This window comes from Bacillus rossius, chromosome 6 (genome assembly GCF_032445375.1).
Source record: "Bacillus rossius redtenbacheri isolate Brsri chromosome 6, Brsri_v3, whole genome shotgun sequence".
NCBI lineage: Eukaryota > Metazoa > Arthropoda > Insecta > Phasmatodea > Bacillidae > Bacillus > Bacillus rossius.
Window position 1 is genome coordinate 38809226 of NC_086334.1, and position 19979 is coordinate 38829204.

The following is a 19979-nucleotide window of genomic DNA, read 5'->3' on the forward strand; positions in this document are numbered from 1 at the left end:
TGTATCATCCTTGGGTTCGTCTGTTTATCACTGTTTTGCCCAAGTTCGTTTTGTTTTTGTCTTTTTTTTTTACTTTCCTTGTTTCTACTGACTCATTGTTGTTAGCCCACTGAGTCCGTCTGTGCTGTAATATTTTTTTTGACTAATTCCTTCTACAGAAGTTTCTGTGCTCTGTCTGTTATTAATTTTTTTGACAGCGGCTGATTTTAGTTGGTTTTCTGTGTGTTTATATATTATGCTCTTTTGTCAATTATTGATGTTTCTTATGACATACAGTATACAAGCAGCAATGGCGTATGTCCAAAAATCTTAAACAAACCTTAATATCGTGCATAATATGCCTTTAAACTCTGTCTGGTATTGTCACAGGAATTTGACGATTACACTTAGGCTACTTCACAAAGATAATATCTAATAATTATAAAAATGGGTAAAAGGTAACTAAAAGTTTGCGATACTGAACTTCAAAGAAATATTTAGTTCTGATTGTTTTAAAACTGAATCGATTAAGCTAATTCTGATAATGTTGGATTGTCTATAAAAATAATCCCACAATTTTTCGTTAGGTTCTAATAATGACACAATATAGCGTTTCTGGTGTACTGCGGGCGCAATAAAGATTGCTGTTTGCATACTAACATTTCACTTGTGTGCTGTAATTGAATATAAAGACACATTTACGACCTCATTCCTTATATTGCGGCCTTGGCCGTGAATTGCTAAGACACACGCCATTAATAGCTTGAAAAGTACACGAAGTATTCGAAATAAGTACACAAAAATACGAAGTCGATATTTATAATTTTTGCAACAAATTTCTATGTTAATAATAATAATAATAACTAATTTGTAATTCCTTTAGAAAAATGGTTGAAAGCTTGTCTTTTCATATATGTAGTTACTACAATGGTTTTTAAGTAGCGCATGTATGCAATTCTCTGGAGATTATTTTCCAAGCACGTGGTTCGGACGCACTGAACATCGAGAATGGTGTGAATGTTGGTACGTGCTGCGAGCACCCTGTACCAACCAGAGACCCGGATGAAGGACAAGAGGCAGTGGAGGAGGAATGTGCTGGCCCCCATTGTTAGTTTAATTTGGGGGTGACAACACCGGATCTTTGTATAATTGTGGATATCTTTTCTAACTCTCAAAACAAATTCACGAGAATTATTTTATGGCATTAACAAAACCTTCAAATTCTTGTTATGTCTACAGCAAAAACACATTTATTACCTCCAATTAATTTTTTTTTCCCTCCTGTTTACGAAGAAGAACATAATTTTTAAGTCTGCGTCTGTCATTGTGCGAACATCTGGTTATTTGTTCCAACGTCTATTTGATATATATTCTTCGTTAGATAGTCTATGAATTTACTGTAATTCCCATCGGTGTGTTTTAGTCCTATTTCCAAGTCAATTATGAATGTTTTTGATGGTTTGTAAGGGAATGGGATGAAAAGTACTGGTACCGTTTCCTCCTAGTCGGCTTTGGCACGTGCCGGAGATACCTTCAAAGGGGAAGACTCGACGCTGCCGTCTGTGGGGGAGGAGGTGCTTGAGGAGTGTGAAATATCTGAGGCGGCGGTCTACCCCGGTCATCCCCTGCAACCCGCCCGACTCGCGTGTTTGTTGGCCTGCCTGCCAGCCCGGATCTCTGGTCCAGGAATGCTGGTCACGTTTTAAAACGGACAAGGGTTGATGGCCGTGGTGAGGGTGGCTTGGGCTGTTGGGAAGGGGGAGAACGTTGAGGGGGTTGCTGGGAGGGGGGTTTCGGAAGCAGGCCCCTTTCAAGGGTCGGCGTGAGTCACCACGTCTCTCAGTTTCTTGAGATCCCCCGCCCTGATAAGTCTGCCTGTGGAGCAGAATGGCGCAGAGGAGAATGCACAGCACCAAAATGCAGTATGATTCGCCAGTATGACATTTAGTTGAAGTTGGAGCTGAAAGACTTATTTATTAAAAATAGAAAATTCATGTGATATCATGTTGCAAAACCTTACAAATATTATAAATGCGAATGTGAGTTTGTTTGTTTGTTTGTTTGTTTGTTTGTTTGTTTCGCTTTCACGCGGAAACTACTCAACCGATCATCATGAAATTTTGTGGGCATATTTTCAAGGGTGTAGTAAAGGACAAAGGACAATTTTTATAAACAAAAACAATATTTTTTCCGAAGGGCAAAAAAATTGATCTTGGTATGTATGATCGTCCGACTGAAAGTTTGAGTAATTTAAATGAAATTTAACGCCATCCGGCGTTTTAATAAGTAAATTAAATAATTCGCCAATCTAATACTGCAAAACCGGCGGTCACTTCACTATTAAATTTAGTATAGCATCTGCTTCCACATTTAATTTATTTTTCTGTCACCACCAAGCAATAATTGAAATTAATTTTTGTGGTTGGGTGTGTGTTTATTTTCTTCTCACTTTATTTTCAGTTTTTACTCGATTTTATTTTTCGAAATGCCTCGCAAACATAAATCAAACCTGTCTAAGAATTCATCTCGAGCCCAGGTGGCAAAAATTGCTCGAACTCAAGAATCTTCCGTTCATGCAGAATTAAGAAGACAAGAACAAGCGAGGCGGCAATCTGCTTTGAGAACTGGTGAAACAACTTCTCAGAGACAAGAAAGGTTAGAAGGCCAAACCGACCGTCAAGCTTCTTTGAGATCAGCTGAGACGCCTCTTGAAACGCGTATTCGTTTGATGATCAAGCTTAACGCCAAGATTATTTTTGCGGTTACCATCAACAAAGCGCAAGGGCAAAAATTGCAGGTAGCATGGGTGCATTTGGAAAAGCCATGCTTTTCCCATGGCCAACTAGATGTAGCCTATTCGCGCGTGCCCAATGCCTGAAATCTACACATATTTGCACCGGATAGAAAAATATATAACATAGTATACAGAAGCATCATAGAATAATAATCTGATTTAAGCACTTTTAAAGAAAAATAAATTTATTAGGCCTATACGTTAATACTTTGAACTTTTTAAAATGTAAATATTTAAAATTATTTATTTTTTGCAATAGTGAAACATACTATTTAAAAAAGCATGTTTTCAGTTTTTTAAGCTAAATTGTATGTTAGAATTTTTAAATACTGATGATTCCAGTCACTCAGTAAAAAAAACCAATTAACTTATTATATTATTTTATTTGCATTGATCTTTGATACTTTTTTAAGGACATTAACGTGAGCGAAGCTGCGGGTAAAAGCTAGTAAACATAATACGAAACTTGGATACCAAATTAAATGTATAATTCTTTAAAATAACGCTGAGCGTGATGAATATAAGAACAATATTCATTTTAAAAAAAAGTCAAAATATTTCCACTTTTTAATCGAATTCAAAAAAAAGGAAGAAGTTTTCAATTCGGTTGTATATGTTTTCGGCCATAACTTCTTTGTTTAAGAACCGATTATAATGATTCTTTTTGCGTTGGGCTCAATATAGCTCCAAGTTGGCCCTATTATAATTTAAATTGGTATTGGACCTTGTATTTCTAAGATACACAAAGGAACTCCTCAAAATCAAATATGAAATGAATGGTGATTGAGGTATTGTTTGGTTTATGACAATCCCGAAACAAGGTGGGTAACTAGGTGGCTAACTGTGGTCAAGGACGTTTAGGACTGGACTTGGACTACGAAGGTTAACGACAAACAGTACGAATGTGTAGATTGAGTTATTATGAATATTATGTCGATACTATAGGTAGAAACCTTAATATAGAAATAAGCAGAAACGTATCGGAACTCTTTAGCAAAAAATATCAGTATAAATACGGTGAATTGATTTATTATATGTAAATTATGCAATTTAAAATAAAAATCCCTTTCGGCACAGCCAACAGGCGTAGGTATATTTCGAAGTACCTATTTATTCTGGAAATATTTTGGAAACTTCTATAAACTTTTGGAACATTTTAAGAACTTAATGAACATAATATATTTATGTTCTCCAATATTACAAAATGATCGATTAAATTTTGCCCATTTTCCATGTAGCAAAAATTTTACGAATATTTTTAACTCGATGTATCCAGCATTCAATACTTTACAACGCAGCATTAAATAGCTTAGAACTAATTTCATATTATATGCCAACTAAGGTAATTATTTAATTTTTTTGATGTTCAAACACATTTTTATCCCTTGCACTAATAACGTGGTTGTATAAAAACTTTGCTTTGCACCAAGGTTTAAGATAAAATTTAAGATGGTTTAAAATAAATTCAAACGAAATTGATACTAAGAAAGACTTGAATTTTTTTTTTAAATTTCAACCCATGTTCTTACGGTAATAATTAGTTTAATCAAAAATTGTTTTAGCCAAAGTTATAGCTAGATGAAGTTTAGGATTCATGCAATAAATTATAACGGATATCATAGTATATCTATTAAAAATATATTATCTTTTTTCCTTTCAAACCAAGTTCCATTCCTTGGCGTAATGATTGGTTATATAAAAATTTATTTTAACAATAGTTTTAGTCAATATTTAGACAGTTAAACAAAAATAAGATTGGATTTGGTAGTATACGTGGTAGGGAAGATTTATTTTCTTATTCCAACCTCAGATTTTTTCAATCCCTTGCAATAATGGTTTGTTTTATCAAAAATTGTTACAGACAAAAGTTTTAAATAACAATTATAAGATTTACAAATAATCTGAACGGATTTAATAGTGTGCCTAATAAGGGAGTTTATTGCACCCCTTTCAGTCATTGTAGATCGTATAAAAAATTATTTAAGGTAAAATTTGTAGATAATAATTAAAGGTTTTACAATATTTTAGAACGAATTTGATAATGAACGTGGTACGGAAATTTTCAATTTTATAAAATTCTACCTTTGATTTTTTCAACCCCTACAGAAATGGCTAATCTTATCAAACATTGTTTCAGACAAAAGTTTTAGATAAAAATTAGAAGATTTACAAACAATTTTAACGAATTATATTGTGACCTTGCTAAAATTTACTAAGCCGTTAAAAACTATCACGTTTTCGTACATGTTAGAAGTTATACTTCTATGGCATGGAATTACAGGAATATTAACCTGAAACATTTTAAAATACATATTATAACACTAAGTATACATTTGTTTATTTGTTTTTGCTTTAACGACTCAAATAATTCTTTCAATATTTCCTACGAACAAACCTTAAACTTACTGACTGACCTGATTCAACATTATTATTTACAAACCTTAACCTTATTGAGCTGATTCATCATGATTATAAAAAAATATAATGTTATTTAAAAATTTCCGCTGACAATATTTGAATCTCGTCCCTTCAGGTCGCCAAGCGCGCTTTCTACATCCAAGCTGTCACGACAAGTTGAATTTAAGGAGGAGACTGTGTATTATCAAGAGTGTAGTGCCATTTTCCGTTAGGAACGCGGGAGATAAGGACGTGACGCGCGCCTGATACCCGGGCATCTGCCGGCCTCTGACCTTCGGGATTACAGAGGCCCTTGCCCCCGCGCCCTCCTTCCTTGGCGCTGTTATCTATCCCTTGGCAGCCTGGGAATCCCGCGTGGAGTGGTGTGAATAGGTGCCGTTAGTCTGGATGCTTCGAGCGTCGGGGCGGTCAGGAACGATGCGACACGTCACAACCACTCCAGTCGGTTCCAGAAAGTCTGCCAGAGGTATAAAAGCGGTGACGCAAGGCCTCCGCGGGAGTTCCGAGAGTTTGTACAGGCTATTTGAGTGAAGTTAAGAGTTCGTCTAGGAGGACGAGAGGAATCCCTTTGCGAGTGGTGCGACGTGGAGCGATGGGACCGTGTGTGTACGACAGTGGCGCGAGACTGTGTGTGCGGACAGGTGCGTGGTAAAGAGGCGAACCACTGTTGAGCCTGGATCCAGTGAGGAGTATGAACCGTGGACTCAACAGACATTTAATGATTTGTGGATGGACATTTTTAAGTGCGAGTGATTTGTGAACAGACATTAATTGTGGTGATATAATTGATAATGTAAATATTGGTATTAATTAAAACTGTATAAAAATAATTGGGCTGTCCTTACGAACCCGTTTTTCCCACTTGTAACAGTATATTCATACTTGGGATTACTTTTTACTAAGATTAATTTACTTTATCTATTATATTTCAGGGTAGTTTTACTATCATAAAGTTACATTTGGCACACCAATACGTTTGGTTTGTACCCTAATTTCTACGAAATTAACTATATAAGGGTTTAGGTTGCTAAACGTAGGTTCGCCATCTTTGTCACACATTTTCATTCATCTACTTCCGTTCCATTTTCACCAAATCACTCTTACCCAGTGCCGTACACAGCTAATGTTTACACATAAAAAAACTACGTAGACTATAAACACTAAGGTACGTTACCCACACAGTTGTATTATTTATTTAATAACGTTACCAAATACTTTTTCTAGAGCGTAGTCTTTTTTCAATGATATTTTGAGAACATTTTTTTTTTGTTTTTAACATGGATAATAGTATGTAAATGTTAATTCGGCGCTTATAGTTTATGTTCAGTAGTACACGTGTGATCGTTTTAGTCACCGGCGGTCACAGCACGCGATCGACCAGCACAGTGCGACGCGTACTGGCACAGAAACGTCACATCTGCAACCTGTTTGGCTGGCTCGCCTCACCAAGCCACGTGTATTTGAAATGTGTGTTCAGCAGATCAGCAAGGAACACGAGACAAAAATCGCGGTTTCGAAACTCACTCGATTAAACAAGAGATGGAACATCGTGGGAAAATGCACGGACTCTTGAACCACTCGGTCGCTCCGTGCTCTCGTTTCTAACTCTTTCTCCGTCATTGCAATGTCTTTCTTTCTTTTCATTGAAACGCCGTGGGACCCGCGATACAAAGTGAGTGCAGCTTTCGGGCGATTGATAAAAATCGATAGTAAATATAAAAATTATGACGATGCCATCTTGTCTGTGCAACATAATATATTACACATGGTCACAAAGGGAAGAATTTTGTCACAAAAAAAACTCTTATAGTGAGATCACAATGATGGGACTCCGAAAAGGGGGCAGCCTTTTACCTCTCGTCCCCCCCCCCAACCCAAATTTATTTTCCAGGGTTCCTTTTTGTACAGCCGGATGGTTTAACCCGTTTGGCGCAGGTATAAAATTTTAGATGCGATATTGTATTATTGGTTTTAGGTGCGTCTCTAAAACATTTCGAGTTCTTTCAGGGGTGGGTAAACAGTGCGAAAATACGATGTGGCGCATTTTGTAATAAAATAAGGACCGGTTGTATGATTTCTATGTATTTTTTATGCTTTAGCTATAGTGAAATATCTTAGCAAGAGAAGTTTAACAAAAGTTAGAGACGTATCACAAAATATTTTACTAAGTGCTATTTTTTTATTTTTGGATTGATTACATAATATGTCTGGAAAAAATACAAGCTAGACATAATCATAGAAATATACTGAGGAATAAAATAAATAACGTGTGGTGAAGCATTACTTTTAGAAGAAATAGTTTGCTTGCAAGTAAATGTGATGAAACTGTTTTTCCGGAGTATGTGCAAACTTTAATTTTTTATATTTTTTGTAATAATTAAAATAGAATACTTTCAGTGACCTTTAAGAAATGTTATCACTCTCCCAAACCAAATTGTAGGTGCGAGGTCTTGCATAGGTAACTTAACCAAAATTTTTACGCTACGCATAACTTGTTTAGGATCTTCTTGGAATAAATAATACTGCTATTACTCTTAGCATTATTAGTTAGCTTAATTCACTGACAGTGATTGTTCTTTTTTGGCAAAAAAAAACCTCTATGTATACCTTTTCCATATGCGTCCATACATTTTGCTTTTTTCACGCCCAAAAAGAATACTAACCAAACAATAATTCTTGGTCGCAGAAAATTAGTCTATTACTAATATTTTTTTATATCTATACTATCAGTTAATTTTATAGATGTATTACTTGTATATTGTCGATTTTAATTATACAAACATTTAATATCACAATTTTTTTATTTTCATATGTCACATAGTCTGGTTCCACTAGATAATGTATAGGCCTACTATATAGTTATTCTTCACGTTAAACAAACGGCGTAAAAATTATATAGTAATTTTCTTCCACGTACTGATATGGTGGACTTACAAGTCACAATGTAGACAAGTTTCATTCCAAAGAATGCAAAATAACTTTTTTTTTAATTTTGCTCTGAATTTAAGTTCGGAGGATAGTGTATGTATTAAAAAAACGTGAGCAAGTATTTCAATACTAGCCAAAAATGTGTAAACATCTAACCTCGGTAACGAGAAAATTCATTTGTTCTCATGTTGCAAATAAACTTATAATACGAAACTCGGATACTAAATTTAACGCAGACGTTTTAAAAATAATGCCGAGGGTGATAAATATACGACAATTGTATTCTTAACTACATTTATTGATGCGAAATACATGTAGTTCCTGCACCCGCCACTATAATACGCTTGCGGAGCAGGTACGCTAACTATCGAATCATTCAATCTGCAGAGCGAAAGGTTTAACTATGTAAATAAAAAGGCTCCGATGAAAGTGAAAAAACTTGAAAAAAAAATACAAAACCCCGAGTTTTGGACCTAATTTTCGAATAGTAATTTCATTAAAATACTGCACATCTTGTTAAAATACATCCAACTGTTAATACCAGAACGTTTCCCTTTGTCTGCGCGAACTTACGAAATTACTCCTATCCCAAATACCGAATACCGAGAGCTAAGATGTTTACACATGAAAAAGGGTCGACTTGGCGTAACCTTACAACTAAAGACGTCTTAAAAAAAAGGAAGGCTTACCTAGAACTGGAAGCCAGAACCACGCACATCTCCAAATCGGCAGGTGCTCCAAACCTAAGTTCGTCGCGGATTGAAGATTACCGACTTATCTTCACGGTGGCCCGTGCTTGCATTCTGCCCGGGAATATTTCGCTTCCGAGTACAAAGTGCTCAAGGGCTGTGGCGTTGAGCGCGCGCAGCTTTGCGACCCCTGGGCCCCAGGTCGATATCAAAGGGATGTTTCACCGTCTTCAACAACTTCCGACACCCTCCTCCCCTCCCTTGCCGACGACCCGCGGGCTCCCAGGTAGAAGTGAAATGTGTATCAGAAAGGGTTAGCCCGATGAAAGAGTATAAATTTGTTGTAATAATGGAACGGAAGGCAGCGGAGGGACGCTGAGGGGGTTTGGTGTTAAGAGTTGAAGGGAGGAGGGGGCGCGGTGTGCAAAGGGTTGCAGCCATATGCCGCGACAGGAGGGTCGTGCCGTTAGAAGGACGCGCCAGGTAAGGGCCACCGCTGTGAGAACATCCCTCAGGGTAGCCAACCCCCATCGCGCGTCGCTCCCCGGAGGAGACAGTTGGTTACTGCGCAACCACCCTGACGCTGGCACTCCATCGGCGACGCTGGAAACGCATGCTTGCTGTACGGCACACTGGTCGAAATTTTCATTTCGTTTTTTGAGGAATGCTGGTTACAAATCACCCGGGGATCATTAGGTGATTTTAACTTTTTTGAGTTTACTTCATGTAAACATATCCAGAAGCGTATGCATAATTTCATTTCGGGGAAGGGGAATATATCCACCCATATCCCCCCTCCTTTCGCACGTCCTTGGTCAGAGCGTCCAAGTACCCAACCCCCACATGGTAGACTCTTTTCTGCTTCGGCCAACTCTTCATCCTAACCCTCATGTGTCTCCTGTATCCTCCTGCGATATTAATGCGTGCCTATTGCACGCCGCACGTCTGTTTTCCACGTGTCTATGCCGGTTTTATCTGGGCCCAACTTAACGTAGTTTAAAGTTGGATTTAAATTAGGGGAGTTAGCCGTGGCTTCAATCGCTGCCATGGCTGGCCAATCCCCGAACGAAGCACACGATGAAAGAGACTCTTCTCTGCATGGCTAATCCCCAGCATAACTATGCGTATAGGCTTCGCCTGAGACGCACCTAGGTCCCTCCCTAACCCGGAACCTTCCTGTAAATACTCTTAGTTAAAGCTAAGTCAGAAAAAAATTGACATGAACCCGAAAGACATATGTTGTGTTGTAGACAAACCATTTGAAAACTTGTCAAGTCTACAGCTAAAACACTCATCTTCATTTCACGTGCGTGTTCACTTTGTTCACAACAGAACACAGAACTCAACGGTAGGAACACGCCAAAGTGTGTGCTAAGATGTATGTAACTATGAACAACGCTTCATTTATTTCACGCGGGCATCCATTAAAAAGTAGACTGTTCCAAAACCATATTTAATATTTCTCATTTATTTTTTATCCTTTTATTTTTTACCCTTGAACCTAGATTCGAATTCGAGGTGTATATTCGAGGTACTCTCTGCGATTCGAATTTGAGATTCGGGTTCGAGAAAATTGGGATCCGATTAATTTAAATAGTAAATATAATATAAAATTAATATAAAGACTTAGTTAATGTTACTAACTTTAAAGATTGTGAAAAAATGTATTCATAAATCTGCTCTTAAAATGCACGTGTTTTTACCGTATTAGAGATTCTATACGAATGAGAAATATATATTTTTTCAATTATCCCTCACTAGCTTAGATTGTCGTTGTAAACAAGAAGCTTTATTCCTTTGCTCCCCATCGTCACCGCGGAAAATTTCGAGTTATCGTTCAGAGCAAACGGTATAACGTTGAATCGATTCGCATTCGAGAGAACAAGGACTCGAAACCCTATTACCTGAGATTAAAAAAAAAAACTACATTAAATTAATTGAATCATCTTTTTAGGCCCCTCGAATGTTTCAGGCATTTTGTAAAACTGTTGTGTGCACGGTAGGAAGAGTTTCGCGACTTGTCATCGCAAGAAGATGATAGACCCAAAGATATGTCGCGTTTTCCCGATCGCGAACAAATAGTCTCGCGTGAGTCAACACGCCGGGAAGCGAACAAGAGTGACGGGGGACGAACGATCCGACCCTTGAAACCACATCGCGGACACGACCTTTGTTTTCTTGTTTCGCCGAGGGATCGGAGGTGAGATAACCCCCCGCCAGGAAGACGGTCCGGAGATGACCCGCGAAGCAGGAGGCGGTCTACGTCCCACGGGACTCGTCCAGGCGCCGCTGCTGTGCTGCGGATGGATATTTACGGCCCTCGCCCGAAGAGCCGGCCGGACCTGGCGCCCGGTATCGACACGAACCCCCCTTCCCTATCGCCCTCCTCCCCACTAAACCCGTGGACCTAGACGCTCGGACCTGGGGAGGTGTCTCGCCCTGCGACGGGAACTCGTGGATCTGCGTCCCACGGCACGACCCCACCTTCAACAAAACAAGTTGCATCCTTAATTATTTTGCTTTCCAAGATCTCGTTCCGACACGCCATGTTTGGTTTTTGAAGTGAAACTTCTTTATTGGACGCGATGAGAGTAAAATGTCAAGGCCGAATAATTTTAATGCAACGTTTTCGTGAAACATATTATTTTATTATGAAACGTTTCCGTCGCGAAAAGGACAGAGAATATAGGTACTTGTCCAAAGAGATAAGAGATAAAAAAGAGATCACTATGCTAGATATGTTGTTGGGATCGTTTTAGTTCTGCTCTTTGTGCGATGATTCGCCCCCCCCCCCCCCCCTCCAAATAGAACCGGGAGAGATAGATGGACGACAGAATAAGAAAGTGTGTGCGCATGGTGTGACTATTTCAACAGTGAGTAATATTTTTTTTGTTTTTTAATCAAGATGATTATTATATCCTGAGCAGTTATTTTGAAGTAAGAAATTTTTTTAATTCATGTTATTAATATAAATTTATTTTAATAGAATTTCTAATAAATATAAGAAGTTAGGATTCTTAAATACTTCAAAAAGAAATGAAAGCCAAAAAAAAAAATTGTAAAATTGTCTTCTTTCTCTTATTCTCTCTCTCCGCCGTTTGACCCCTTACGATATACTTACGATTGAATTGCCAATGTAGTTTCAATTATATAACGTGTACTAATCGCACGCAATATTTTTTTCTTCTTTTTTCTGTTATTTTTATTTAAGAGCTATTTCTAAAATTGTAACTCTATACCATTGCGGTTTTTCTGCTGCAAATATTTTCAACATATATTTACTTGGTGTAAAAAGTTGCGCAATTATTCGTAATGTTCAACACTTGCTATACTTTTCACACTCATTATACAGAATGACACAGAAAAACGGAAACTTTTGGCAAAAAAAATAGAATACATGGAACAACACAAAATTTTATTGATATTATTTGAACCATTACAACTCGTCTTTCAAGGATTTCTAAAATAAAAGTTTTACTATGTAGGTATACGAACGGTTGATCAAAAATGGTTTACCACACATTTCGTGCTTTCAGTACATGCAAGGTGTGTCATAAAAATGTTATTTTATGTTCATGAAAACAATTTAAATAATTTTTAGTCAAAAAACTTTTATAAGCAATTAAATATGGTAATGTTATGAAATTATTTAAAATCATGAAAAAAAATGAAATAATTTAAGGGAAATAAGTTTGGATACCTACTACCCCTTAAACATCCGGAGACCTGAATGCCGTACGTATTCTCCGGATAAAGAAGCAAAGGTGTGTTTTTGTAGCGGCTTATAATCGAAGATTTCTTTTAATTAATTTTTTGCTGGCCCCTTGTGTGAGGTTCGCACAGCAAAAAGTATAGTGTTTTTTTTGTTTCAATTCTCCCCCCCCCCCCTTCCATAAGGTCCCGCGAGGTGTATCAAGGATAAAGGGACTGATCGGCTACGCTGCCTCCGCCCCCTTTCTTCCTATCCTCACCAGCGCAGAGACAGGAAATTACGTTTCTTGGTCCTATGGCGAAAGGGAAGCGCCCAAGCAACCAGCTGTAACTGTCTTTTATAATAAACCTTTCGCTCCTTTCCTCCCTTCGTTGTGCGCTCTTCCCCTCTCCAGAAACGATCCCCCCACCCCCGCCCCCTCTCTCACGCAAACAAACTCCTTTCTCTCCATCTTGTATAACTGACGGTTTAATTCGCTTCACGGTTCGGCTGAAACCTTGGCATCCCCCTTCCCCCTTTCCCGACATCCCTTCCTTTTCAGCCCTTGGCGAACTCCTTGGCCGTGTACAGTAGCTTCTTACAGCCTCGTTGTTCTTCCCTGCCGCTAGGCGAGGGGCCAGCCTGTAGCTATGGTCCTCGACGAACCATATTGTTTTCGTGGAACATCAGTTCACTTGTTTCCTCTCTCGCCTTCACAATGCTCACACACACACACACACACGCACACGACTCCCTTAACAAAAAGATAAATATACGTATAATAATTAATTTCGTAACTAATAATCTTATGTTTCAATTCGACAATTACAGGACAAAACAAGTGGTTTGAAAAAAAAATGTATTTAATTTAATTCAACGACACGTTACTGATGTGTTGGGTCGCTAATAGTTAATGTAGATAAATTGTCGGGCTAATTACCAACTATTGGGATTACACGCAGAGTGCACTTACAAAAAAAATTGCAAACGAATATATGCGCACTTATTCTCAAACAACTGTATGGACTTCTCACCAGTAAGACGACTTCGCATACGCATACATATACAGCGTGCTCCTGGACCTGGTGAACACACCAAACCTTACAATTAATCTTATGACTAAACTATACAAACGGGGCCTTCCGCACTTATTGCACAGGTCACAGGTACGCTGTTAAACTCGCTAAATTGTTACCAACGAAATCCTGGGAAGGTAAACAACTGCAGCTCTCTTGCTGTAGTCATGGATCGGACGATAGCTCACAGGACCCTGCTCAGCGGGTTACAGGTTCGTTAAAAGGTGATATATCTTGAGCGTCGGCTGGAGACAAGTGAAGCGTTTTTGTGTCGGATGTCATTTAACCCTGTTTCTCGCCGGTGCAGCGAGTGCTGCAACCAAGGTTGGGGCGGGCGACCGGAAACGGTCGTACGCCGGTGTGGCCAGTGGTAGCCCAGCCACCGAAGTTCAGGCAGCAGCTGGTCCTGTGCAGATCAGGCCTGCTAGAAAAGTCATGGTTGTGTACCCCGTGGATGAGACTGCCCCGTCAAAGGATACGCAGCAGGCTGTAAGAAGTGGACTCGCCCAGGTCGAGAAAGACCTAAAGATTAAGAGGCCGTGTCAGTAAATGTTTATTTCCAATATTCTGCTCTAGAAGTTCTCTCTTTTAACAGTGAGATTTAGTGGCTTTTTCAACCGAAGGAACTGTAGCCGCAGCGCGTGATAAAGCTACTATACCCTTATCACAGGATTAGTGGGAAGGTTGACAGCTCGAGTTTACTCGACGAAAAATGTATCTGGTTCCTCGACAATCTGAGAGGATGACAATCTGACCGGCGGCTCACTAGGAAATTGCAGATGCAGGGATTCAGAATCAAGAAACCTCACTTTAACAAATGTAGTATGAGTCGTATCTAAAACTAAAACTAAAAATTTTAATACTTTAAACGTATCGGAATACAATTAATCTTCAAACATGTGGTAATTATTCTTTATCTGGATGTAATAGTCCGTGAAAAATAATGTTAGTTGACATTAAAAAGTATACGAAATTCATCATGTAACGTTTTAAAAGGATAATAACATAAATGCATATGCTTAGATATTGCATATGCATCACACACAATCTAAATACAATCTCACTTAAGTCAGACTACCTAATTTTTTACAATGCACCATCATACAGTTTAACAGAGGTAGGTGAACCTCTTATCGACGTTGTTTCAAAGAATTTAAATTTACAAATATTACTATTTATCTTAATACGATATGTAGCCTACCTTTATGAATACGAACATACAAAAAAAATATTGAATTTATCACATTACACAAGACTAAAACACTAACAAAACTTAATTTTATACATTGCTGTAGCATATTAGAAGACGAAATAACTCACAAGACTAACATTAAGAGGGCTGCATTACAAATTTACTTTACAGAGAAGAAAATATCCTTTCAGGATATTTCATTACCTCATTGATTACATAATACTGCCGTTGATGTGATCGTAGATATAAAGTATTTAAAAAATATATTCCATTATGTTTATGTAAATATTTTGAAAACGTTATTGCTTAAAGATGCTCATTATTTAAATAATAACGAATCTTTTACTTTTATGTACTGAACAAACAAAATACTTATAAGTTAATAAGAATAAGCTTAGTTGAGTAACATCTTCAATTTGTATTGAATTCAATGTACATATCGAAAATCATGTACAATGAATGCAACAGATTGAATTCAATAAATATTTGATCTTGTGAAACGGCCATAATATTGATGTAGATTAGGGACCGGAAAAATTCGCGGTTTCGACGGCCTTCAGGATAGACTGCACATTCCCCTGTACACTCGGGCAAATAACGGCAGTTCATTTGCTGCTGACTTGTTAGTCGTCTCAGCTTGTTTGTCTGTGATTCGATCCTTCTTTGGTTGGTGTTTTATAATTGGTTGAGATTCGTCCAGATGAACGGTAAGCCAATAGCAAAATCATCTAAAAGGTATATGTATTTGACTTCTAGCCTATCGCCGAATGAATCCGCGAATTTTTCCGGTCTCTATTAATTATAGATGCTCACATGCATCGTGATAGTCCGTATAAAGCCTATTACAATTCTATAAGTATACATTAAAATGCTTTTAAAATATACATGTGTAATATAATTAAAACTTGTTTAAGTAATATCATCACAAAAAAAATGAAAATCCTTCAACAGTAAGTGATGTTTTATAAGATTTTAACAAAACACATCTTACAATAAGAGAATACTAATCATACCACATAATTCAACACAAAATATACATTCCAGTGGGCGCTACGTAAAAACAACTTCTATTTTTATGCTGATTACTCTGCATTGTTTTATATATATATCATTATTTCTTACTTTTAATATTCTCTACACATTAACTGAAATTACTTATTTACAGAGTCTTAGCTAATGTTGGTCTGTACCACATACAGTTCGTACGATATCTCTACGCAAAACACATACAGTTCATTATTAGTAATATCAATTATATTTCATGAACATAATGAAATTAGTATAGGCCCTAGGTTGTTCACTGTTAATTGAGTACTTCTGAAGTATTTTCATTGTGAGTTAACATACATACCAAATGCCATTCTTCCAGTAAAGTTACAAAGAAGACAACAAGATAATATAAATATGTATGTAGTACCATATTTTAAACTCCTATTAAATGAATAATAACTCAATCTCTATTCTGGACTATTAAGTAATAATTTTTATTACTGTTATTTATAACTTAAATAAAATGACAACTAACAAATTAGTAAAAAATAGAATTACGTGCGATATAGTGTGACATTTGTACTTGGACGGCAAACGAATATAATAAAATGTCTATGACAATGTTAACTTTACTCATTATTATGGAAAGAAACAAAATGGGCAGATAAGCATATTCTACGCTGACATTTAAAAATGCTCAATTCAAAATGAACATTCCCTAGCAAGAAAATTTATTTTATATCACCACAAAAAATCAAACTGCGGCGTCATTTTCCCGATGACAAACAAAAAAGTTGTATGGTCGCGAATAATACATTCGTATAGCGTCACATCAGCGGAATATTCCCTTGGCATAAATGTGTGAAGTCTGTGGCACTTATGGAGAAGTAAACCTTCGCTCGAACACAAAAACAAATGAACGAACAGCTTTTTTTTTTTTGATAAGATGTGCAATCGGAGACCCCTGGGGTGGTTGAAGAGTGTCAGGTCCGTCGCCAGACCAGATAGTAAAAGCTCAGGGGCTGAGGATAGAAAAGGCATATCTCCAAATTATTAAGTATAAATGTTGTCATGTAATTGTTAAAGACTTGATTACACCCAGGTTTATAAACCCATCATGATCATGAAGACACTGATCGGAAGGTAATGTGCAATACATTTCAATGGCGTTTTCAGTTTTTGCTAAATAATTATAAATATAAGCAAAATTTCAATGTATCTGGACAAATCAAAATATTGATAATATTATTTTCATCACAGAAATAATATATGATATGATAACTAAATTTGAAAAAAGCGGTTATGTTAAATGTATTGTATACTTTCAGTAGGCAAAATTTTCGGCCCCTACCTCTTATAGACTTTGAGAAAAACTGCCTTTTAAAATAACATTGATATAGATAGGAGCGCAAATTTGTGACACGGCCTCTTAAGGGGATGCGCGCCGTGGCACGTAGGGGTGTAGTGGTCGAGGCGGCCGATGACGCCACCATGATCGCCCTCCGTACACAGCTTGCTACGCAAGCTGATAAAATCAGGGTGCACGAACCCAAGCACCTCATGCCAGAGGTGCTGGTGTACGACGTGCCACGAGACATGGCCACCCCGGAAATTGGTAAGCACATCCACGGGAAAAATTTCCTAGAGGAGACAATCCCACTGGCGGAATTTTGCAAGGATCTTCGGATCAAGCGCCAGATGGGAAGCCGTACAGGTGACGAGACTCATCTCGTTCTGCAGTGCTCCCCCAAGGCTCGCCGAGCGATGCTGGATGCGCGCAGAGTGTACCTAGGGTACACCTCCTGCAAAGTTGTCGACTATCTCAACCCTCTCAGATGTTATAACTGCCAGAGATTTGGGCACCATTCTGCGGCCTGTAAAATGAAGGCTCAGTGCGGGAGGTGTGGCACTGAGGGACACACAACTACTGAGTGCACCAAGGGTGCTCAGGGGAAGTGTGCCAATTGCGTGCGGGCTGGAGTCAAGGAACACGACCATGTGGCCTCCTCGCGGGACTGCCCTGTCTTTGCTAAGGCTATAACGATGGAGGCCTCTCGCATTGATTATGGTTAGTTGTGTCCAGCTCAATATGCAGAGGTCGTCTGTGGTCACGGCCGAACTGGAGGCGTACTGTAGACAGCAGAATCCAGATGTGCTGCTACTCCAAGAGCCGTACTCAGTCCATGGTAAGCTCCCTGGAATAAGCGGCCGCAAGGCCTTCCTGGGTGAACATCCCCAGGTTGCCGTGGTCGTGCGCAACGACAGGTTGGACATGATGGTGTGTGTGGGGCTCTCCACCCCACACCACATGGTGGTGCAATTGAGAGATGAGTGTCATAACACAGTCTTCGTGGTCTCGTCATATTTTAGGCCAACTGACGAGATCGGTCAACATCTCGCCCAGTGGGAGCGCATCCTTCGGGCTCTGCGCGGCCGCTGGGTTGTACTGAGCGCAGATGTGAACGCGAAGGCTGAACTTTGGCACTCCCCCACTACCAATGAAAAGGGGGTTATTGTCACCCAGTTTCTCCTTGCCCATGACCTATACGTTCAAAATGAACCAGGGCATTTGCAAACGTATGTCTCCAACGCGCACGGAACTGAATCAACCCTCGACGTGACGATTAGCACCCGTCACGGAAGGGGTAAGATAACGGACTGGGTAGTGTCGCAGGATTCCTCCAGTGACCATAGACAGATCGGGTTCAAACTGAAGCTTGGGGAACCTGGCCAAGTGGCGGAGGTGCGTACCATCCCCAGGTCCCGATACATCCACAAGGGCACAAACTGGCGACGTTTTGACAACGTCCTGCGTCAAAAGTTTCGCATACGTGAGGGTGACTTAGGCTGTGAATCGGTGCATCGGCGGGCTAAGGCGTTGACTGATGTAATCCAGGACACAGCCAAGGCGGTCTTGCGAACACGAACGTACTCCCGGGCCTCCAGTCAGTGGTGGACGGACGAGTTGGAGGACCTCAGGCTATCACTCGCTCGCGAGCGGAATGCCATGAAGCGTATGCGAGAGCCCACTAAGGAGCAGGCACGGGCGGTGTATACTGCCCGTACGCGTCGCTATAAGAACTTGGTGAGGACCACCAGACTTGACTCGTGGCGCCATTTCGTGGAGGATACCGGGAACGCAGATCCCTGGGGACTGGTCTATAAAATAGCGGCTGGTAAACAACGTACAGCTACGCATCTCTGCAGCTTGCGTCAGAGTGAGACAGTGGACCTGGACGTACTCACTAGCTCGGTTGGACTCTTGCAGGAGCTCCTGCCAGATGATGATCCGAGGGAGGATCTCCCTCTGCATGTTCCTGTGAGGGAGACTTGTCGCCTCCCCACAGGTGCAGCTGACACTGCCGACTTTGATATGGATGAATTGAGGGCTGCACTGTGGAGTCAAAAGAACAAGAAGGCCCCAGGTGTCGATGGAATCACAGCCGAGATCCTGAAGCGGGCCAGTACTCAGCTACTTCCCCCCCTGCTTGATCTAGCAAACAAGTGCCTTGCTGATGGGCAGTTCCCGGATTGCTGGAAAGTTGGAGAGATTCGGGTCCTGTACAAAGGAGGAGGCAAAGATCAGGGGGAGGCCGGTTCGTATCGGCCGCTGGCGCTCCTTCCGGTACTTGGAAAAGTGCTGGAGAAGTTAATCAGCGGCAGGCTAACCGGCTTCTTGGACATTGTTGATGGCATTAACGTCCGCCAGTACGGGTTCCGTAAAGGACTAGGTACTGATAACGCTCTCTACGATGTTACATCTTGTGTGGGAGCGTGTCAGAGCAAATACCTGGTAGGTGTGTTTCTCGATATATCGGGTGCATTTGACTCAGCATGGTGGCCGGGAATTCTAGAGAGACTCCGTGAAGTTGAATGTCCGGCTAATTTACATCAGCTGCTGGCGCACTATTTTGTGAACAGAAAAGGAGTACTCAGGCTTAACACCTGTGACGTCGAGAAGTTGCTGACCAAGGGGTGCCCCCAGGGCTCTGTCCTGGGTCCCCTGCTCTGGAATATCCTGTTTGATGGTTTCCTCAGGATACCGCTGCCCACTGGTTGCCAAGCCTATGGATATGCGGATGATGGTCTCGTCCTAATTCCTGGCGAGTCCAGAGCCGAACTAGAAAGAAAGGCCTGTACAGCAATGCAAGCAATCGAGGATTGGGGAGCAGCTGCAAAATTGCGCTTCTCGGTTGCTAAAACCAAGTGCATGATGCTGAAA